Source organism: Marmota marmota, unplaced genomic scaffold (assembly GCF_001458135.2).
Source record: "Marmota marmota marmota unplaced genomic scaffold, marMar, whole genome shotgun sequence".
NCBI classification, from domain to species: Eukaryota; Metazoa; Chordata; class Mammalia; order Rodentia; family Sciuridae; genus Marmota; species Marmota marmota.
This window is the reverse complement of record NW_026000272.1, coordinates 9,891,670-9,916,120: the sequence shown is the minus strand read 5'-3', so window position 1 is coordinate 9,916,120 and position 24,451 is coordinate 9,891,670. Positions and strand designations below refer to the sequence as shown.

Here is a 24,451-nt window from a genome sequence, read left to right as displayed (position 1 = left end):
GGGATGTGGCTCAATGGTTGAGTGCCCCTGAGTTCAATCCCTGGTACCCTCCATTTCCTCCCCCCCCAAAAAAAAACTTTAATCACATGTAAGAGACATACAAATACTTTTTAAAGGAAGTTGTGACTTTAAAAAAAAAGATTATTTTTAGTTGTAGTTGGACACAATACCTTTATGTTATTTATTTATTTTTATGTGGTACTGAGGATCAAACCCAGGGCCTCACACGTGCTAGGTGAGTGCTCTACCACTGAGCCACAACCCCAGCCCCTGGAAGTTGTGACTTTTAATGATCCTTAGTCTTAGCATCTTAAACAAAAACTGAAAATTGTCAAGCCCCCTCAGTTGACTACACTGTATAAAAGTAGATCAGAAAGATCATACACAGAATCAGAGATCACATGGAAGCACAGAAATATCATCGGGTACATAACCAAATATAGAAAGATACACACACACACATACACACACACACACGTGTATGTGTGCACAAACAGCACCAAAATGTCACATTTTAATACTTAAATGCATAGCTATTAAATGCAAAACATTTTCATCCCAGAACTATCACTTACTGTCTCATTGATTTGGGGTCATTTTTTGCTTTTGCACAGGTAACATAGGGGTAATCTTGGCAGCTATTGTTCAGAGTTGTTTGAAGATTCAGTGAAATAAAGGGATTAACCTTACCGTTTGGAATGTCATAGATGTCGCTGCTGCTGCTGCTATTTTTTTATTTTGTTAGAGCCAAAGTACTTATCTAGATAGGATTTGATTTTTATGGTCAAACTGCATGATTTTATTATATTGATTTATTAATTAACTTTATTTGTAAATGTTCTAATAAAGAATCATTTTAATGTATTAATAAAAAAATGTGGGGCTGGGGTTGTGGCTCAGTGGTAGAGCACTTGCCTCGCATATGTGAGGCACTGGGTTCGATCCCCAGCACCACATAAAAGTAAATAAACACGGGTTGGGGATGTGGCTGAAGCGGTAGCACACTCGCCTGGCATGCCTGCGGCCTGGATTCGATCCTCAGCACCACATAAAATAAAATAAAGATGTTGTGTCCGCCGAAAACAAAAAATAAAATAATAATAAATAAATAAACAAAATAAAGATATTGTGTCCATGTATAACTAAAAAATGTTTTTAAAAAAGAATATATTATATTCACAAATAAGATTATTTCTGAAATTCTCAAAGGTGATAAGGCTTTCTTCCTGTCCCTGGAAAATGGAAAGACTTGAAACAATTATTTCCTGTCATTATTATTTGTTGTTGTTATTACTGTCTTTAGCATTTTTTTTTCCCTTTTGCAGAAGCTGGAAGATTGAGAGTGGGAGAGAGAGGGCTTCGTGCCAAGTGCACACTTGCCACCTAGTGACCATATCGAGTAAGTACAATATTTGTGCATTGCTCTAAACTGTTCAAAGGTTGTGTAACCATACTGGTAAATAAGCTAGAATACATCATGTTATAGGGGTTTCTGCTATATCCTGAAATTAAAAAGCAGTCATAAAAATGAACTCCTTTGAAAATCTCATTTCCCACACATGCCCCAAATTTGTATTTGGGTTTCATAGGTGATATGTTCTATAGCAGTGGTTTTACATTTTCTATTTGCCACCTAAAATCATTTTGAGAAACCGTGTACCCCACTACATTCTTGTCTTAAAGTTAACACCAGATATTTACTATAAGTTTAAACATTTGCAGAGTTATAATTTCTTACCATATTGTAAGTACTTGTGGTTTTAAATAAAATGATTTCATCATATGTTGCATTGTTCAGTGAAATAAAAATGCTGTACTAATTTGAATTTTATCATTGTTGATTTAAGGAAAAATACAAGGAAGTAGGTCTACTTTAGTCATCAGAAATTTATATGATTTTCCCATGTCCTTGAAATAACCATTCCATTCAACTTCCTTCACATAATTTATTCTAAGGTAATATATTTTTATGTTAAAAGGCCTTTTAATAGTCTCCTTATAATACATCTCTATAGAAAATATATAAGGATGAAAAAATTTCCCTGTGACTCTAAGCCTCTTAAGTATTAAAAATTTTCTCATTAAATTGTTAGTACCAAACAGTTGATCAGAAGAACATAAGATATCATACATTTTGGTAAGTAATTACTAAAATGGAAAGTAGAAGTGGTTGGAAATGCATCTCTTAAGTAAATGTGACCTTATTTTTCCCCAAATTAGTTTATGACTCTGAAAATTACTATTATTTCTAATAAGACAGAATGCAGTATTTTTTTCTTATTTTTCATTTTTACAGATAGAAGAACTCAGATAACTTTGTTCTTACAAATAAGTGGAAAGAAAAGGAATGAGTGTATAAATCATAGGTCAAAAATTATAGAGTGACCTATCATCAAAAATAATTTTTCTCTGGGTGCAGTGGTGCATGCCTGTAATCCCAGTGACTGGGGAGGTTGAGATGGGAGGTTAAGAGGTTCCAGGCTAGCCTCAGCAACTTAGCAAGACCCTGTCTCAAAAAATTAAAAAGGACTGGGGATGTAACTCAGTAGTAAAGCACCCTGGGTTCAATCTCCAGTACCAAAAAATAAGATAGAATAAATTTTAATGTCTTTAAATTTTTTAAATAAAATTTATGTTAATTTTATTTTTAAATAAAATTTTAAAGTTTAAATGGACAGCTTGATTAGGTCAATTTTTAATTCCATGAAAGCAAAGAAGCCCTCTAATTTACTAAAGGATTTGTTGCAGAACCATTTACATTTTCAGTTTCCAGAAGCTTACCAGAATGGCTTTACTAAGATTTATCAAATGACCATTATATCTGTTATACTTTGAGGCAGTATTCTTAATCCACTATAATTAAAAAAGGTTGGGAAGATCAAAATACTTAGATTAATATGTATTTGCCAATACAATAATTTTTATAAAATGCTTTTGACTTATTGCATCCTTTAAGTATAAAAACTTGCTGCAGATTTGAATCAACAATATTATAGAAAATATTTACAATTTAATTGGCAAAGGCTATGTTCATGTCAAAATAATCAGCCAAATCAGATTTATTTTTAGAGAAAAAATCTGGCTCTATTTTTTAAATGAAAATATATCAAGATGCATTTTGATGATCAGCATTAAAACCACAGAGAAATCAAATAGGGAATATCTCTTGTTAAATAAATAACAAAGTGAATATAAGATTAAAATAATAATGAGGTATTTATCCACTTCAAAGTAAATTAAGAAATTGAATACTAATTTCATTTCTGGTATGTAATTTTTTTATTTTAATTTTATTTATTTTTTAAATACACAATAATAGTGGAATGCATTACAGTCATTATTACACATAAACTGGCATGCAATTTTATTTATTTGTTTATTTATTTTTGTGGTGCTGGAGATTAAACCCGGGGCTTCGCATATACTAGGCAACCATTCCACCACTAAGCTGCAGCCCCAGCCCCTGGTATGTCATTTTAAATTAAACGGTAAAATATTTAGCAGATATTATAAGACAGATGAAACAAGGAATCTGATGGCAAGTACAGTTTCCTTTGGTAAATATGTATACACATGTTTTTAGAACACTAGTGTTGGGTTTCTGGGAATAATTAATTACATATAAAAATATTTTAAGTCCATGAATTTTGTTAGAACACAGGATCAAACTTTTCAGCCATATTTTATGAAAGAAGAAAGTATATATTGCTAAAAATAACTGCTGTAGAAACTAGTACATCCTAATTATTTTTGATAATATGAGATAAAAAAATGTTTTTTATAAAATGAGATGAAGATTGGTTTTAATTGGAAAAGATATTTAAAGATACAATCTGAAAAAATGGGTTTTAATTAGTTTAATTGAATGATGTACCTTATCTGAAAGAAATCACATACAATTTCTGTGCATATATTTTACCAGTATAAACATTTTTAGTGCTGGAAAACAATCCAATTATAGTTAAAGAATCAGCATCAACAATGCATACTATTAGCCAGGAGGTGCTTTTCTTTCTTGTTGACAACACATTTTAGTGCTTAAAATTGAGAATAACTGGGTGGGGGGAGTTTTAATTTTAAATACGCGGAGGATGGGCAGTAAAGTTGTCCTTAGGCAAATTAATTTTAAGAGAGAATACACATGAAAGTTGAGAATCAGAAAGTGGAAACCCGGATCCTGTCCCTACTCATACACTTTTTTTTTTTTGGTACCAGGGATTGAACTCACTTAACTACTAAGCCACATTCCCAGCCTTTTTTTTTTTTTTTATATATATTTTATTTAGAGACAGGGTCTCTCTGAGTTGCTTAGGGCCTTGCTAAATTGCTAAGGCTGGCTTTGAACTTGCCATCCTCCTGTCTCAGCTTCCTGAGCTGCTGGGATTACAGGTGTGCACCACTGTGCCCAGCCCTACTCATGTATTTCTTAAAAGATTTCATGTACCAGTAGCCTAGTTTGAAGACCATTGTGCTAGACTATCCCCAGCAGGATTGCTCCTGAGCAATGTATTATTGTCTTTGTTGGAATAACCAGTTTATTGTAGTTCACATTTACAAGGGTACAGTGGATAGTGGATGTAGCTCCCACTTTTGAATTTCTGCTAAATGCTCTTATGGTTAATCATGTTTCTGGAAGGGATGATTTTGTTAATAAATGCATACCTATGTTGTCCAGTTTGGGAACCGCAAGTCACATGTAGCTGTTGAACATTTGAAATATGGCTGGTATTAATTGAGATATGCTATGAGTGTAGATACACAGTAAATTTCAAAGACAGGGCAAACAAGAATTTGGCTAATATTTTAAATTGGTTACAGGTTGATAATATTTTGGGTATATTGAGCTAAATAGTAAATGACATTAAAATTAATTTCACTTGATTTTTAAACTTTTTAAAATATTGCAACATGAAAATTGAAAGCTGGGGTTGTGGCTCAGTGGTAAAGCACTTGCCTAGCATGTGTGAGGTACTGGGTTCGATCCTTAGCACAACATATAAATAAATGAATAAAATAAAGATCCATCAACAATTAAAAAGAAAATTGAAAATTTTGTATGTGATTCACATTATATGTATTATAAGATAGCACTGGTCGAGAGCTCCTATTGAAAAATCTCTAACTTCCTGTAAAGCTACAAGTATGGAAAAAATTAATTTATTCTCTAATCTAGTCTAGTATATTAGTATTTTGATATAATCAGTATCTTACTGGTGTTTTGGTTTTTATGTTGGAGAATTTCTTGTTGTGATCAGGTACAAGTAAAAATGAAGCAATATTCCATTAAAGATATTTGAAAAAGAATCTTTAATTAGTAACTAGAAATTTTCCTAGTATGAACTTGGGTAAGCATCTCAGTGATTCCATGTACAGCTTTTCAAACTCTTCAAAATTCCCAGTGCTGGATATTGTAAGTATTTCATTACATCTGAGATTTTTTAAAGGTAATTCTTTTTATGTAACACTGAGAAAAAGATATATTTCCCAGAGAAACTATTATGTAATGCTTTCATGTCTATAGAGTTTTAATTTTATACTCACAGAAAGAGCTTATTTAGACTTATTTATGCATATATATTTATAATTTATCATGATATTACAATAGCCATGACCAAGTCTATGCATATATAGACAGTGACAACTCCCATTCAGCTGCCTCTTGGCCCATAGTAACTGCAGAATGCCATTGGTTCTAATTTCAGAGATGAAAAAATATGCATCTTAGAATTGATTAAGTACAGTTAGTCATTTGTCTCATTTGTCAAAACAAAAGGATCATGCAGGGCAGAAAGCCAGACTCCAAGCCATATCAGCATTGGAGTTTAGACGTCAGCAGACATCAGTGAAAATACCCTTTCTGAGTATTGTATTTAGAAAAAAACAAAACATGGCTCTCATTTAAAATGTCATCATAGACCTCTTAAATAACATTACATTATACACTTTATCCTTTGATAGCTTTCCCAGCATTCTGTTATTGGTTTCCTGGCTGGGAAGTGGGAAGGCTCTGGAACAATGGGGATGGGTGGATCCATGGCTGGAGACAGACTGGATTTCTCCATACTGAAAATGTCTAGCATCTCTGCACTGAGAACCGCTTAGCACAGTCTTGTATGAGGCTGTGCCTTCAATGGCTGTTTGTTCTTTATAAGTGGGCTGACAAAGGGATCCTTTTTTCTTGTCATGATTTAGTTTGGTCTTAGCATCATCAATGTATCCTTTCTCAACTGAAGGGCCTAAGAGGGGAAGGGATGGAGATTGAGCTGCTTTCCTTCTTTGGTTTTATATAGTATTTGAAAGGGACAGCAAGATGTATCAGGATTCCACAGGAAGTTTATTATATTACAAATCAGTGAAGTAAAAAGCAGATTTGTCATCCAAGAATTGTGACACATCTCTGATTCTCATAGTACTCTTGATGATGCAAGAGATTTATAAGAGCTAACAAAACCAAAAGTTTTCATGGAATAAGAATAAGAAAACAGATGACACATTTTGTCCGTTAACCCTACAGTTGAACATTACACTAAGACTTGGGTATCTCTGAAGGCTTAGCAACATGGTCAACTTTATGAACTTGTGACCTAGGCCTGGTGCTAAAAAGGTCCCCATGTTTGGTTTAATAGCGGGCTATCACTGACTTGAAATTTTTAATAAGTTTTGAGGAAAGGGCCCCACATTTGTATATTACACTAGGCACCACAAATTATGTAGCTGATATTGTTCAAAAGGAGATATTTATCATTGACTAATTCACTGAAGTTTCAAAATTAAATTCGAAGTAGTGCCTTTGTAATGTTTGTAAGGAAAGAAGCAACTGAAGGAAATACAGAGGGCAGGAGGCTCAACAGGTTTATTCAGGACAAACCTGCAGAGGGGGTCCAGTGAAGACTGAGGGTCATCTTCCTCTTTCAGCCTAGGATAGATAAAGGGGCATGAGGGAGCAGGGGAATTTTTGCAGTTAAGCCTTGCTAGGAGATTGTCAGGGAGGGGTCGTTTTGGTCCTCACCTCCATTCTTTGAGGTGGTCACTGTTTCATGCAGAACCAGGTATTTTTAGGATTCTAGTCCCAGATAACAATTTCCTTACTTTATATGATGATGGAGTAGTTGTCTGGGGTTTAAGGTCAGGCTGAGTCGGAGTCACTGTGAGGTGACTCTTTAAGATGGAGGATATGTATGTTTCAAAATGGCATTGCCTATGTAGGTTCTTCCTAACAATGTTGTGCATCGATTCTTGTCATCTGTGCTCATAAAAATAGAATCCATAGGTACCATTATCATTGTTGCTATTGTTAGGAGTAATAGTTGTAGAAGAGTTAGAGGATTATTTATGTTACTCAGCAGTACTTTATATCAATTCCCCATGTATTCACAATATGACCTGAGACATCTTTAGTGTCTGTTTTCTCAAATGAAAAATGCCAGTGGCATTATACACTTGCCCTACTTAACCCCAAATGATGAGGCTAATTGTTAGGATAAAACTGAAATTCCCACGGAAGTTACTTTGAGATCTATAAAGATTGAAACAGAATAAAAGATTATATATTCCTCTCCAAGGCATAGACTCTGGCTGGCAATCACCTGCCTGGGACCCTAGGAGTCTTGTCGAGCTCCACATTGATGCTACTGTGGTCCATGATTACAGAGCAGGTATTCCAGAAGATCCTAGAGCCTTAAAATCAGTCCCTTTGAAATCTCAACAGCCGAAGCAGGGCATCTCACTGTTCTCAAAGATTTGGTCCAGGTACCTGGATAGAAATGGCAGAAATGCAAACGAGATTAAGAGGTTGGGAAGAGGGGAGAGAAAGTGCAGCCTGGAAAGGTACTGTGAGCCCCTGGAAAACAGCCACAAGTACTGTGGGGCCTCAGAGTTGGCGAGGGAATGGTCAAGAGTGCCAGTCACTTCAGACAGAAATTTTCTTGTTGCCCAGATGGGAATTGTATTCAGAGTTGCTGTTATCTGAGGAAAGGAAACTTTAGCTTCTGATGTGTAAAGAAACTTTTTTGTTTTTTGAATGTAGGGAAAAACATAAAACTAGAGCCTTGAGGAAGTCCGGAAATACCAGATGGCTTTAAAGCATGCAAGATTGCAGGGCTAGGCATCCAGCTCAGTAGCTAGGCTCTTTTATCATATGCACAACACCCTGGCTCAATCCCAGTATCAGGGAAAAAAGAAAAATGCCTAGAGATGCCTTCTTTGGTACATCCTGAGGGTCTTATTTAAACAATTGCAGAGGTTTGTGATAAAATGCAATGGAGAAATAAAAATAGAACTTAAAATGAGGTCATAAAAATGCCATCAAAATGATGACTTACACATCACCTTGACAGTTATTCCCAGTTCCTGATGAGAGCCAGTGATTGACAGCTTGCTGTATTTCAGTTATCCCTTTTACATTGCTGACAGTGTGTGTATCCCTGTTTCTCAATCCTATAGGCACAGGGAATCAACTTAATTTAACCTCACTATACTTTTATATTGGTAGGGAATTTCTGGGCTATTTTTATAGTAAGCAAACTGAATATATAAATTGCATTTTACCTAAAGAAACCTTTTCCAGAGGCACCCATAGTGTGTATTTGACTATAATATAAATTATTTAGTAGGTCTTATTAAAAGGCCCTATGTTGACTATGTTGAAAACCCACCAGTTATGCATAAGGGCATTTAGCCGAACTACCGTGGCAGGGGGTACATTGGTAGGATTTCTGTACAGAGGAAGGTCAGAATCTTAAAGTACATGAAATTCCTATTGACAAAGTAAGTATTAATTCAGTCATTTGAAATTTGCTCTTGGATTTGTATATTAAATCCAGAGTACTTAAAGACAGGAAAGAAAAACTTTCCTTTCTCCTGCATCCACCAAGTAGAAACTTTCTTAATTTTCTTTTCCTATATCATATTCTCCCCTGTTGAAACATGGCCTTTTTGCAAGTAAATAAATAAATGAACTATTTAAATCCCACACAGAGATATATTCAGGCAGTGGTTCTGTATCCCAGTATTTTTCATATGCACATAGGCAGGAAATTCCTATACAAGGTATCCCCCTAAAATCTCATGCAGAAAGCAATCAGTGTGACCTTGAGCTACCAAAGTACTCAATAAATACCTGAAAGAATGTTTCTAAGCCCAAGTATATGGAGAGAGATGGATATTTGTATTGGCAAGATGTCAGGTATTTGTTACTAGATCATTTTGACTCGACAGGTGTGAGAAAGGAACACAGAGATTACACAGGGACAAGAGATAGTTTCCGTAAACTCCAGCACTTGGAATCATAGCTTAAAGAAAGCTACAATCAGCTGGGCACAGTGGCACACACCTGTAATCCCAGCGGCTCAGGAGGCTGAGACAGGAGGATCACGAGTTCAAAACCAGCCTCAGCAACGGCGAGGTGCTAAGCAACTCAATGAGATCCTGTCTCTAAATAAAATGCAAAGTAGGGCTGGGAATGTGGCTCAGTGATCCAGTGCCCGAGTTTAATCCCTGGGAAAGTTACAATCTTAACAGCTTCCACAAAGAGGAGGGATTTTTTTTCTCTTTATTCTGCTTTAATTTCACAGTGGTGAGACAATCCCCAGTTATTCAGAGTTATAATGCATCTTGTTTGTCCAATTTTTAACATTACCCAGTATGAATTGAATGTGAATTTTTACAAAAAAGTGAAAGACAGCCTTCCCAATCTATGATATACTTACAAGATATTTAAATATTTGCACAACAGAAGCAAGAGAATCTTTATCGTGGGGCTTACACAAAGTCCAGTTAATCTGCAGTATTCATGCACCATATGGGGAAAATAACAAGCAAATGGCCACAAAGGTTTCTTCTCATCAGTCGTAAGTGGCCAGGGAACCAGAGCCTTGCACATGACTCCTGGTGCAGTCTGAGCACTCATTCCTCAGCTAAACATCATTTTCCATTGATTTTGTGACATGGCCAGATTGTATTATTGACTCACTCAGAGTTTCCAGATGGTCTGAAGATGCCCCCAAACTGCTTTACAAGGAACTATAGGCATAACCAGTGCTTCCAACCAATGGTATTTCACTCACTGAAAATTAGGTCATGGTGGTACAGGAAATAATAAAGTGGAGGGTAGAAAGTTCTGTGCTATATTATTTTTAGTCAAGAGCTTTAGTGTCTATTTTTCTATTACTTATCCCCATTTTAGTCACTTGTTATTTCATATGGTGCCTGGGAGAGCGGGCCCAAGAAAATATGTAAAAGTAAACATCAAATAGCATTGGCAAACTGTATTGATCATATACATTGCTCACAGTGAAGTGGGAATGAGCCTGAAACTTCCTTTCCCCCTTCAGGTGCTCCCCACAAGTGTTAGGAATGAGCAACACTACAAGCCTGTATATACAGGAAAAGAGAACCTGTTCAGTTATAAATATAGCATTTTGATGTTTTCCTTCTTCTAGATTTCTAATTAAAAAATAGTAATTGCATATATTCATGGGGTACGAGGTAATGTTTTGATACATGCTTACATTGTGGAATGATTACATCAAGTGAATTAACAAATCCATCACCTCACATATTTACATTTTTTGTGGTGAAAACTTTAATAATAGACCCCTTCAGCAATTTTGAAATATGCAATGCATTTTTATTTTTTACAGTCAACTTCTGGGCAGTAGATCACTAAAGCCTTTTCTTCTAGTCCAACTGAAATTTGGTACCCTTTCCCCCTTACCTCTAGATTGTAAGCATTAGAACTGTTCACTACATAACCTGAAAAGTGTGATATATTCTGTATCTAAAAACTAAATAATAATCCCTAGTGGAATGTGAAGAAGAAGTGATTTAGCATGTTCCTGCTTCACATAGTTGAAAGCGTGAGTGGAATCCAGTGTGAAATTACTTTGGGAAAGTGTTCACATTCTTGGAGGATTTATACAATCAGTACACATGACCATGATCATTCAGAATTATGTGATTAATACTCCATGGAAGGGTTAAAGTAAAAATTGTGACAAGAAGAGTGACTGCTTCAAATTTATTTATAGGGACAATAGGACAGACTATTTGGTATTGGGAATGTTCTATTAAAAAAAAAAGAGTCATGTAGTTGCTCACATTGCACCATGTTCATGATTAGGTATTCTGCCTAACCCTGCCCTTGAAATTTACTACATTACTGCTCTCTGTCTTCCTCTTTTCTTGATACCTGCATTCCTACAGTATCTACCTTGCAACTGCATTTGTTCCCACATACATATGTCCCACTCCAAGACAAGTTTCAAGCCTGCTTCTTTCCCTTTGTCCTGTCTTTGGTGTTCTGAAGGACAGGGTACATGAGCTTCTAATGCAAAACTGAGTTCTTCCTAAAAAGGAAAGATAAATACATAAATACATTTTCCTAATTGGAAAAAAAAAGTAATAAATGCAATAAAAACTTTATTTAGGTAAAGGATAGGATGAGCTGAATTTTGCATTTTTTTCACAGTAGGCAATCTCTGAACTCATGAATAAAGAATTGCATTGGCATGCATCAAATCCTGGCCTTCCTTTTATGGAGAACAGCACAGTTCCTTTTATGGGGAGCATGTGAAGCCAGGTGTACTGGCTTTGATCTTTGTTTTATATTTTTAAATTTTTAAAAAATTATTTATTTATTTATTTGGTATTGGGGATTGAACCCCTGGGTGGTATTGGGGATTGAACCCCTGGGTACTTAACCATTGAGCCACATCCCCAGCCCTTTTATCTTTATTTACAGACAGGGTCTCACTAAGTTGCTTAGAGCCTTGCTGGTTTTGAACTTGTAATCCTCCTGCCTCAGCCTCCCGAGCTGCTGGGATTATAGGTGTGTGCCACCACATCTGGCTTTGTCTCTCGATTGACCATGGGACAGGATGGCTGTGCATAGCCTCCCTTATCAAGAGCCACCTTCTTTTTAAGAGGCAGAAGTGGTCACTGGTAGTAAAATTCCTGCCTGGGCCTTTAGTGTCCTGGCCTATTTAGCCATATCCCACACACATATCCTCTAGTCTCTGCTCTCCTTCTCCTTATCCAACAATCTGGTTGTAGGGCGCAAATCATACCATGGGTGACCATGACTTATGCAGTTAACAGGGCATGTCATGCTCTTTTACAGATTTTTTTTTAATCTAGGAAAGAAGAATGTAAAATATTAACTTGCACCCCAGAAGAAACCACCTCACATTGATTTTAATGAAACGTTATTAAAGTTACAGATTTAAAATTTAAGTATTCAGGAAAATGTGCTTTTTATTTAAAAGAAGTGAAGCCATATAACAGTGAAAATACTTCATTCAGTTTTATCCTTTATTTTTAATATGTATTTAGTTGTAGATGAACACACAGTGTCTTTATTTATTTATATGTGGTGCTGAGGATTGAACCCAGTGTCTCACACACACAAGGCAAGCACTTTACCACTGAGCTACAGCCTCAGCCCCTCATTCAGTTTTATCTTAATGGCAACAGGAAACAGTCTGAGAATGGTACATATTTCTTCCTTCAACCTAGGCAGTTAATAGGTCAGTGCTCTACCATAATTTCTACCCATTTTGTTCAATGAAGTATCTTACTGGTGAGCCCCAATACTGGCAGCACACCTGTCAAACGGGAAGGCAGAAAACTTAAGAGTCAACAACTAACTCCGCTTTTGACCAGTTGGGTGATCTTTATCTCATTACCAACTTTTGCATCTGTAAAGTGGGAAGAACAATAACATTTGCTCTGCCTACCACACAGGGTGATTATGAGCCCAAGTGAGGAAATATGTAGGAACCCACTTTATAAAATCTAATGTGATATACATCTATATCTTGAATAAAATTTGTTGGTATATTTTGTAAAGCTAAGGGTAATTCAGCTGAATTAGATTCCAACCTGTATCTTGGAATTAATTATTATTCATGGGTGTAAAAAAGGTGACTTCCCCAGTTCTGAAGTGGCTTTCAGGTGACAACCCTACAGCATTCCAAATGTGAGGCAGTTTTCCAGACATTATATCCCAATTATTACCATAGTTAAAGGAATATAAACCTTTTTTTTATATTGAGAATATAAACCTTTTTTTTTTTTTTTTTTTTTTTGATATTGAGAATTTCCCAAAATCACTCTTTAAGCGCTCTGGATAACAGGGAGATGGGATGATTTTTTTTGATATATTTTATTCTCCCCCAGCTTGAAGATGAGCAAATTGGCCTCATTTATAAAACAATGAATAATAGAAGAGGCTTTGCAGTTTGAGGAGCAGAAATGCTGATTCTGATACATCCTGGTGGCTGTGTAATGAGTCTGATGTTGATTCTCCCAAGAAAGAGTTGAGGAGCCATTAGAGGCTTAGTGAATGGCCCATTCATCAAGGAAGAGGGAGGGACAGAGATCCAGTTTGTGCCCAGGGGAAAAGATTTAGTCTCAACAAATTATAGAAAGAAGCAGGGGACAAGGAAAGAGAGCAATGGAGGGAAAAAAAGACATAATATCTGGGGGTAACTCCTTGGAAAGTATTTTAAGTTTTGCAGCTTTATGTCCTAGGTGTCCATCGACCAATGAATGGAAAAAGAAAATTGATATAAATGCACACACTGGAATGCTATTTAGTCTTAGAAAGTAAGGAGATCCTGTCATTTGTGACAATCTGGATGGACCTAGAGGACATTTTGTTAAGTGAAAGAAGCCAGGCAGAAAAGGGAAAATACTGCTTGACCTAATTTACATTTAGAATCTTAAAGAAATTGAATTCATGGACATCAAGGGTAGAATGGTAGTTACCAGAGGCTGGGGATAAGGGAGAATGAAGAGATGTTAGTCAAAGGGTTCAGAGTTTCAGTTAGGAAGAATAAGTCCCGGGGATCATTTGTAAAACAGGGACTACAGTTAGTAACATCATGCATATTTAAAAATTGCTAAAAAATAGATCTTTAAGTGTTCTCTCAAAAAGTGATAAGTATGTGAGATAATACATATATGTTAAATAGTTTGATTTAGCTATTCCACAATATAAACATATTTGGAAACACCCGGTTATACATAATAAATATATACAATGTTTTTGTCCTCTCTGCTGTGCTTGCCAGAGCTGCTGATCTGGAAGTGTGGGTTCCCCTCACTCTGGCTTCTCAGTTCTGTAGGCTTTTCTCCCACCCTCCTTTGCTTGCTTCTATCTTTGCCCACCATGCTCTTTTTCCTCAATTCAGCTGTCCCAAACTTGTCCCATACTCCAAGGCTCATTTCCAATGCATCCCTGTAATCTCTTCCACCAGAATGGGAAACAGAGTCCTCATCGGTTTCTGCTATTGATGTCAGTAGAAAAACCTCAAAATGCTATCAATCCCAAGGTCAAAAGGAGGAGTTAGAGGAAACAAAGCCCCTAGACATCCTTATGGGAAAGGGCTTCTCTGTCCTTAACATCAACAGTCCTTCACTGTGTCTGTGGACCCAACTGTGGGGAATGAATGGCCTTCTCTTGCTATCTTTAAAATATGGTACATGGATACTGCCAGATTAACCGAACTCTGTGGAAGCCCCATGATAAAGATCCCCTTGATTCTTGCATGCAGATATTTAAATATCTGTAAATGCATCATAGATTGGGAAGGCTTTCACTTTTTTTTTTTGTATAAAATTCACATCCAGTTCATTTTGTCATATTGTCAAGTTGGACAGGCAAGGTACAGTATTCTTCTGGGTAAATGGGGATTTCCTCACCACTGTGAAACTAAAGTGGGCTAAAGAAAAACCTCTTTTTTTGTGACAACTGATAATATTGTACCTTACATCTTTAAGCCATGATTCCAAGTGCTGGAGTTTACCAAAGTTGTCTCTTCTCCCTCTATAACCCTATATCTCCATTTCTCATACACATCTGGTCACAGTGTTCTGATAATGAATCATATAGTTATAAATTCATTTTTAAAAACCATGTCTTGCATAATGCATGCCTTTGAACACCAAGATTTTGTCATTTGTTTCAGTTATTTGTATGTTCCCATCTGCAAGCATCCAAGCATCCTGGGGGTAGAAGTTGTGTCTCCTTCATTTTTGTGTCCCTCAGAGGGCCTAGAACAGTGCTCATATGGGTTTCCAGTCAGTGAATCCATCAGTGTGTATATATGTTGCTAGGTGTCCATATGTTGGCTGTTTGCACAATTACATGGTGTAACAGTGTCAAGCAAAAAATAAACCATCATTAAGTAGGACAGAACCATCTCCAGGTTAACACCAACACACCACTGAAGAGAATAGTTCAAGAAACAAAGGACTCCACCACATTAACCCGCAGCTCTATCAGGTGCACATAACTACACTTTAGGAAGGCACATGCTGATAGTTCCTAAGTATCGTTTTTTTTTTTTTAAAGCTTTTTAGTTGCCACACGCTCCTGAATATCAGGCAGGTGGCTATTTGTGTTTAAATGACCTTTACTGACTCTTATTTCCTCAAAAAAACAGATGATAGACTAAAGAGGTTGTGTAACCAACCAGTGGCCTGTAACACCCCAGATACTCTTTTGTTTAATAGAAATCTGTTAATAGGGCATCTGATTGTTCCTACCAGATGTGTGGATTGTTCCAGAGAAATCAATCACTCCATTCAACTGGGAACCTCCTGAGTTAATTTGGCCTTTTCACTACCTCATTCTTTTTATGCTGAAATTAATGGTTGAGGAGGCATCAAATAATCTGTCCAAAGTCTGCTATACTAAAAAAAATGAAAATGAGTTATTTTAACATAAAATGAAAAGCATCTGATAAATATTTAGCTGAATGAAAAAAAAAATTGAATTGCTGATGACAAAGATCAGGAAAAGATGAATTTCTTTCATTTTTTTCATCATTAGAGAAAATACTTCTTTGCTAACCAAGAAAAGGGAAAATTAGGACAGATGCTATCTTTTCAACCACCCCTCTCTTTCAGGATAGTGAGAACAGCCTAAGATTCCAGAGTCTTTAGGCTGTCACTAATTATTAGTCTAATCTGGGACAAGCCTGCCACCCTTGGGCCTCTATCACCTCATTAATAGATAAAGAAGGGACTGGGGTTGTGGCCCAGTGGTAGAGCACTTGCCTAGCATGTGTGAGGCCCGGGGTTCGATCCTCAGTACCACATATAAATAAATTAAAAAAGTGAAAAATCCATTGGCAACTAAAAAATATTTTTTAAAAATAGATAAAGGAGTAGGACCAAATATCCATGGGCTCTTCCAGCTCTAAGTGTCTGCAACTCCATGAAACATCCTTGTGTTTACCACTGTATACTGTGGCATTTGAAAAGTAGTAGCTGACAGAGATGGAATGGCCATATTCATATGGGGGGAATTCCCATGAACATATTGCCTTAGCTTCTAGAGTACCACTCGCCAGTACAGAGGATGTGCTCTACAAGTAAAATATGCAACAGCTTGCCAAGACTTAGGATAAAAAAAGAGAGACAGAATTTGTTTTTAATATTTATTATTTTTAGTTTTTTTTCGGCGGACACAACATCTTTGTTTGTATGTGGTGCTGGAGATCAAACCCGGGCCTCACGCATGCCAGGCGAGTGCGCTACCACATGAGCCACATCCCTAGCCCTTAGGATGAAAAAAAAAATAAACTATCCCTTTATTTTTTTATTGATTACATGTTAAAATGATAATATTTTAAATATGTTTGGTTAAACACAACATGTTATGAAAATCAATTTACTGGTTACTTTTTACCTTTACCTTGTGCTATCCAGAATATTTAAAATTAGCAGGGCATGGTGGTGCATGCCTGTAATCTCACTGGCTTGGGAGGCTGAGGCAGAAGGATCACAAGATAAAAGCCAGCCTCAGCAACTTATTGAGGCCCTGAGTGACTTAATGAGACCCTGTCTCAAAATAAAAACTAAAAAGGGCTGGGGATGTGGCTCAATGGTACAGCACCCCTGGGTTCAATCCCTGGTACAAAAATAAATTATATCCATGGCTCATATGATATTTCTGTTGGACAGTCCTGGTCTGGAAAGTTACCCCTGATGCATATGACCTGAATTTCAGTTACTCAGAAACCTCCCAAGGTTGAAACCATTTAAATCAGTGGCTCTTAGCTTTGGATGTACATTAGAATAACATTGGCATCTTTTAAAAAATAGTGATCCGTTCCTTCCTATGTTTCTGATTCAACTAATACAGCTCAAATGATTTTTCTTTTTAAATTTATGTATTTATTGGGTTACAATGTGATAATCTGATACATGTACACAGTGTGTCAGGGTGTAATGGCCAAATTAGGATAATTAACATTTCCATCTTCTTAAACATTTATCATTTCGTTGGGTTTAGAACCTTCAAACTCTTCTGGTTCTTTATAAAATATATAATATTTTTTTTGTAAATGGTAGTCACCCTATCATGCTATAGAATACTACAACTTTTTCCTTTTACCTAATTATTTTGGTACCTGTTATCTGACTTCCCTTATAGTGACCTTTTCTTATGGCTCTGAATCTCTTCCACAAGGTCATGGGTGATGTAATCATAAAGAAATGGCACTTGGTCATCTGAATGCCAGAAACACATGTAGCCCTAATTTGGAGAGCTGCTAGATGAAGGGGTATGCACCTCTTAAATAGCCCTGACCCTTGACTGTCCTCAAGAGCAAAAGAGCTGCTCCTTAGCTCTTTCAGGGCTCAAGGAATATAAACATCTCCATGATTAAAAGAATTCCTTCTACCATATTTTTATTGTTGTTTTCATTTTTCTTTTAGTAGAGGACTATTTCTTGACTCCTAAGGGAACTAAAGAATGGAACATGGAAAGTGTGATTTGGTCTGATCTCTAAAATGGAGTAGTCATCCATCTCACCTTAATTCCCTGTGCATGCATAGGCTGTATTTTCAACCTTCACCCTCAAATTCTGGATGCCATCCTCTCTGATGTCTGCCATCCTTGTGTGCTTACTAGATCCTCAGTAACTTGAGGTTGGACCTTAGCTAAGGAGGGAAGCTGATCTTCTGATAGTTCTCTTGGTTCCTTGAGCTGTATGTAACTTCCCAACCTCTATGGATGGCAAAGATTGGTAGTCAATGAATTTGGAACAGATTTTCAACATAACATTCCATTAGACTCTACTGAATTATATATTGGGATCCTGGTAAGTCACAGAACTTCCTGACTATAGAGGTCCTTGAAAAAGAGGAGTTACTATGATCATGAATGTCAAATTTCATGTCACTTACGGTAGTAGTAATATCTTGTCAAGGCAGTACAGAGTTAGTGAAAGTTGGGGTAAATAATCCTTTGTGTCCACAGTACCAAGGCTTATCCTCTGCCTAATATTTTAGATCAAATACCTCTTCCCTGAGTTATAGATAAAGTGTTGTCTGAGTTATTTGGGGAGTGACTCTGCCACTTACTAGCTGTGTGACCTTGGATAAATAACTTCTCCTAAGTTCCACTTGTAAAATAGGAATCATAACCGTATCTACCATACATTCTTGTTATGAGGACTTCATAAATCATTCTATGTATTCCCCACACCTTGTAGAAGATGTGTCCATAAATAGCAGCTGAAGAAAGATTCGTGGAATGAATAGATGAGTGAATTTATTAATATTGCTGTGAAAGGTATGTGATTACAAAGGTGACTTCTCTTTGAATCGATCTAAAAGTCCCAGGGTTTAGTCTGAGAACTAGTTGCCAAAATCTAATCAGCTCCATTAGCAAATATGCCAATGTAGTAGAGCTCCATTTCCCTGGCATTTTCACAGGATAATATGCAAGACATATTATCAGTATTATCCCTAGCATTCAGACACAGATTGAGAGCTAGAAAAGCCATCTTCTACCCATTGCCTTACACTGGCCACAGTGTGGAAATATAAATATAAATACATTCTGCTAAATGAGGAGCCATTGTAATGGACAAGCATGAGTTAGATTGGTAAATAAATATATATTATTGGAACATATATTTGAGTGCTTGAAGAAAAAAAAGTGGAATTCTATGAACTGCTTATGTAACCTTCCCACCCCTGTCAAATAGAAAGGGGAATGAGCAGCCCAACTTTTCTTTTTAAAAACAGCTGTAATAGGATGGTGATATTAACCCAAAAGAAAGACATTATGAGCCATGATGTCGATTATTGTTTCTGTGAGGTGAAGTTTAAAAAGATCACATAGTCATTTTTTTTTTTTTACTCAGGGTGGATCTTCTGCAAATCAATCGTAACCCTATAGTCATAACCTACATCACATCTGAATGAAACTTCAAAGAAAATAAAATTGCAAACCTATTGTATTTAGAGATAGTTGTGGCTATGATGAATAAAAGTGACACGCTTTGAAGTTAGGTCAAGTGGAGAGCCATTCCACCCTGGCATGATTCAATGGAATTCCAATTAGAAAGCCAGATCACCTCCACAGCTTCTTTTTTATTGTTTTGTAATCCCATGAGTCATTTTCTTTGGGCATCTCCATCATAGGAGCTCTATGCAGTGGGGTTAGGGGACAAGAAACAATAGGACAAAGTGAAGAAGAGAAAAACAGGTGCAATAAGAGTAAGGGAGGCTGGATGGACAGCCGGCCCAGCAGGTGCCTTGGTAAGCTGGGTCACTAAGTCATTTGGAGCCTATGTGCCTGGACGAACATAAGGAAATACACATTCACGATGTCATTTGCTTTATTTTCAATTTAGTTAACAGCTTTTCAAATCAACATGGTATTTTCTAGCAATTAACTGTAATTACAAATCTTAAAAACATTTTTATGGATAATTATATGCCTAATTATTCTTCCTTCATTTTCATTTAATCTAAAAGAATTTAACTGTGCCATTTTGGTAAGTGCTTAGTGTTTTTAAAACTGATAGTGAATATTCTATTACTTAAATATTTCATAGACTTTAGAAAGCTTTCCCCAATCTGCTGGCTGTACCCTCACTGTCACACCTATGCTTACTTGGAAGGAACTGTCATTATTGCTGAAGAAAAGCTGTTCTGACAATGTAATGACAGGGCCAATTAATCAGTGAGAACAAGAGAAGAACTGAACTCCCATTTTGTCTGATGGTGATTGGCTGCTTGGCAGCAGGCCACCAAGTGAGTTATTGATCTATTGGAACCTAGCCCATTTGCATTTCACGATTGGATTAGATTTCTGTCATCAGGCTATTAAAACTGTGTATTTTAGGAAGTTAAAAAAATTAGAAGACTAATCTGTGGAACTAAACAGGTTTAAACTATAAACCAAGGTGAAACAGGATAAGGCATCAACAGAGGAGCAGCTAAATGACAGAAATACTGACTACTTGGATGCAGATGTACTGAATGAATCTCAGAAATTCAATTAACTGGCCTCCATAGCATTCAGATTCTGTTGTGGTGAGGGTAACATCTGAGTACTGATGAGGAATTTCAGGAAGTGATATACTTGCAATGAATTTTTAGTAAAATGGGCAGAATAAAAGGGAGGACACAGAAAGGGTAGGATCAAGTTGTAGTTCAGATGGCCTATTAGCTGTACAACCTTTCTGTGCATGATTTTTCAGAGGGTAAGTTGGATAATGGGCAGTGTTTCACACATAGTGGAAACTCAAAAATGCCCCTTTTCTCTTTTCCCATAACTCTCAGATGTGTTATTCTATAAAGAACTTAGTTTTGGTCAGGCGCAGTGGCTCATGTGGGTAATCCCAGCAGCTTGGGAGGCTGAGACAGGAGGATCATGAATTCAAAGCTGGCCTCAGCAAAAGTGAGGTGCAAAGCAACTCAGTGAGACCCTATCTCTGAATAAAATACAAAATAGGGCTGGGGATGTGGCTCAGTGGTCAAGTGCCCCTGAGTTCAATCCCCAGTACCAAACAAACAAACAAACCTCAGTTTTGACGATCACTTTTTTCTGAGAAATTTTATTTTTACTTATTCATCAATTAATTGCATAGGAATAACCTATTATTGTAGACTCATCTAACTTTTATGATCTTTTGAAACCTTTCTATCATTCTATTATAAGAAAAACAACTTATTGCTTTTTATCTAACCAGGTACTAAGATAATTAAATAATTATTTTAAAATCTGATATGTGCTGGGTGCTGTAGCACATGCCTGTAATCCCAGCAGCTTGGAAGGCTGAGGCAGGAGGATCACAAGTTCAAAGCCGGCCTCAGTTATTTAGCAAGGCCCTAAGCAACTTAGTGAGGCCCTTTCTCAAAATAAAAAGGGGTAGGGATGTGGCTGAGTGGTTAAGTGCCCCTGGGATCAATACCTGGTACCCTCCCCCCACCAAAAAAATGGGACGTGAAAGGAATACTAGGGTTGGGACACAATTGCACTGGCAAATGAACACATAGTTTATTTTCCTAGAATATATGTAGCTATTACATGAAACTAATATATAAAAATAATGCTTTCTTTTTGGGTTTTATCACTTTGTCCCATTCTCTTGGAAGACATTTAATATTTGTTCTCCTAATTTCTACCATGACAAAAAATAACAAACTGCCTCTAAATGTCAGTAATGACAGTGGTAACTGAGGTTGCTTGTCTGTATAGGTGTGAGGAACAGGCCCTCTAACCCACAGCCCTTCTACTACTCACAATTTACCTTAGCCTGGGTGGTAGATTCCCATCCAGCTCCACCTTCTTTAATTTATTCTTTGGGAGCACCTGTGGGCCCATTAGTAAGGGGCTACATTCATTATGATGAATCTGTCATTCAGAAAATATTTATTGAGTCCATTTACTGGACCAAGAACTCTGACCTGTGAGGGGACTATGGACATGCATAAAGCATAGCTCCAATCCTTGTTAAGGTGCTAATAGTCTAGCAAGGGACTAAGAGCTGTCTACTGGTAACTCTAAAGTACAATTTTTTTTTAAAAAAGTCACAAAGGGGAACAAGTTGCTGTTGGAGCTTAGAGAGGGAAAGGAGTCCTTCTAGTTGGGGGCATTCAGGAAAGGCTTCACTGTTTATGATTCATTCAACAAGCACATAAGCAGTGACTGTGCTAGGCTGGGAATATAGAGACAAGTAAAATACTGCCTGTCCTCAAGGAGTTTATGTCCCAGGGAAAGCAGATCCCCAGACTACTACCTTTACCATGGGATACAATTAAGTGTTATAGATGAATAAGAACAAAGTTCTGTGGGGGCCTAGGGATTGCTGTCTTTGGGGAAACCAATAAGGGTATCACAGTTGAAGTAGAGGTTACAAGGTTTCCTTTGGAGCATTTATGGTCTAGTGATACATGTAAATAATTCCAGTACCAGGTAAAAGATGCTAAGCACCCTAAGAGAAATTCAAGCAAAGGGCCATGACCAAGAGTTCATGGGTGAATGTGTTTATTCTAGCTGAAGTCTTGGGTATAACATACCAAAGAGGTTGAATTGGATTGCCAGGTGTGGTGGCATGCCTGTAATCCCAGCAACTCTAGAGGCTGAGACAGAAGGATCATAAGTTTGAGGCCAGTCTCAGCAATTTGGTAAGTCCTTAAGCAACTTAGGGAGACCCTATCTCAAAATTTAAAAAAATAAAAAGATGATGTAGCTCAGTGGTAAAGCACCTCTGGATTGAATCCCCAGTATAAAAAACAAAAACAAACAAACAAAAACAAAAAACAAAGTCTAATTGGAGCTGGGCCTTATAGGATGAGTAGAAGTCCTCCAGGGAAAGGGGGAGTAGAAGGAACACATGAACAGAGGTGTGACCTGTTACTGGTGAGTGCTTTGAAGTTCTAGAATGGACTCTGATGGACAGAGCCACAAACTGATGACAATATAAGATGCAGCAAAATCACAGAAGGTGCTGAACTCCAAGATGGGTCATTGGACTTTTTTGACTAGATAGTGGGGAGTAGCATGTCTTTTCTTCTTTGTGCTATGGGATTAAGCCAACAGTAATGAAAAGTGAGGGCTGTGCCCTCAGACTACCTGAGTTCAAATGTTACTCCATCACACACTAGCTGTGTGAGCTTGAGCAAGTCTCTGCCTCTGTGTCAAATGGGGATGACAGTAATATTGTACCCTCCGGGTACAATCAGAGGATTAATTTAGTTCACATTCATGAAGCCCCTGCAATAGTGCTTAACAAGAAGCCACAATCTGTGTCTATTGTTCTTGTTAATGGTAACAACAGTAATAGTCTTGATATAAATAGTTGCAACTTCAAGAAATTCTTGTGCTGTGAATTTGTAGGGACATACTTGGGATGACCTGAGAAAACCAGAAGTGAACCCTAGGGGCTATTAAAATAATCAGTACTCTCCTCTTCACACAATTGTTGAGGTATACCTAAGTTGAACCACACAAGAGACACATAAATTGCCACGCCTCAGTAGCAAGAAATGGCTGAACCAGAATGTTGACCACCAAGACAATGGCGGCCATCAAGAAAATGGGTCCAGAGCCATGTCTGAGCTAAAGAGTTTCAGGGACTTCCTCTCTGTGTGAGAATACAAATTGCACACCAGCAGAGTTTGCAGATAGAAGGGTTCATCTGTGGTTAAACTGAAGGCCATACACAAAGTCTAATGATAAAAGCATTCCATTCCCAGGCCCCAGATACCTTAGTTCTCACACCCCGACCTCATGTTGAAATTTTAATATTAAATTGCAACTATCTGCAGGTAATCCTAAAGTTTCCCTCAGAGAACTTATTCACAAGAAATGGGACCAGCCTGGGAACAGTGACCTGTAAAGCTCTGGAAGGTGCATTTTTGGACATGGTGAAGTGCATTTAGCAGCTGGTCCATGATTTGGTACCTTTTCGCTGTGTGTCATACTGCACAGATAGCAGATGGATGTCATCAGCAGCTTTCTTGAGAGTGGTCCTAACCTTTGATTCATTTAATCTGGTTCTTGATCATCACTAAGCACACACAGGCTACAATTGCAAGACAAAGGCACCTTAGTAAGTACCCAGAGAGTCCACAGATGTCCTTTCCCAAATGAGCTTTAGCACAGAATGATCCGAGATCCCATTGAGATTCACAACAAGCCCCTGGAAATTTCTGAGACACCAAGCAATTAAAATGGATCTTTTTTGAGATCTCTGTGTCTTTCACTCTCAAATCTCTGTGCAAAGTTTCTTTTTGTAGGCCTAAAAGCAGGGAATCATATTGCATTGGAAAATTTGTTATTATAGGTCTTAATCAAAAAAGGATTTAAAGATAAGTGGTGACAGGTGTCCTGCCAGTGGACACACAGTTCTCCAAGGCTTAAGTATCTTCTTCCTAGTGTGCAGCTTCTATCAGAAAATGGATCTAAACTGATTTTGTTTTGATAAACATTAATTAAATCTTAACTTAGGAAAAATTGTGTTTGCCTCCTTAGGATTATTTTGAGAGAGAATACTTCAGATGGCTCATGTTTGTTTAAAAAGACTGTCCATGGGATTGGGGATATGCCTCAGTGGTAGAGGACTTGCCAAGCATACCGAAGGTCCTGGGTTTAATCCCCAGCACTGCAAAAAAAAAAAAAAAAAAAAAAAAAAAAAAA

General features: G+C 37.1%; 1 long non-coding RNA gene across 2 annotated transcripts in view; it reads left to right on the top strand.

Moving 5' to 3' along the window:
* The window catches only part of LOC125614327, a 58,434-nt gene that overhangs the window by 16,241 nt on the left and 17,742 nt on the right, over positions 1–24,451 (top strand). For both annotated transcript variants that reach the window (XR_007344936.1, XR_007344937.1), the window contains one exon: positions 1,326–1,399. This is a non-coding gene — a long non-coding RNA (uncharacterized LOC125614327). The remainder of the gene's footprint in view (positions 1–1,325; positions 1,400–24,451) is intronic.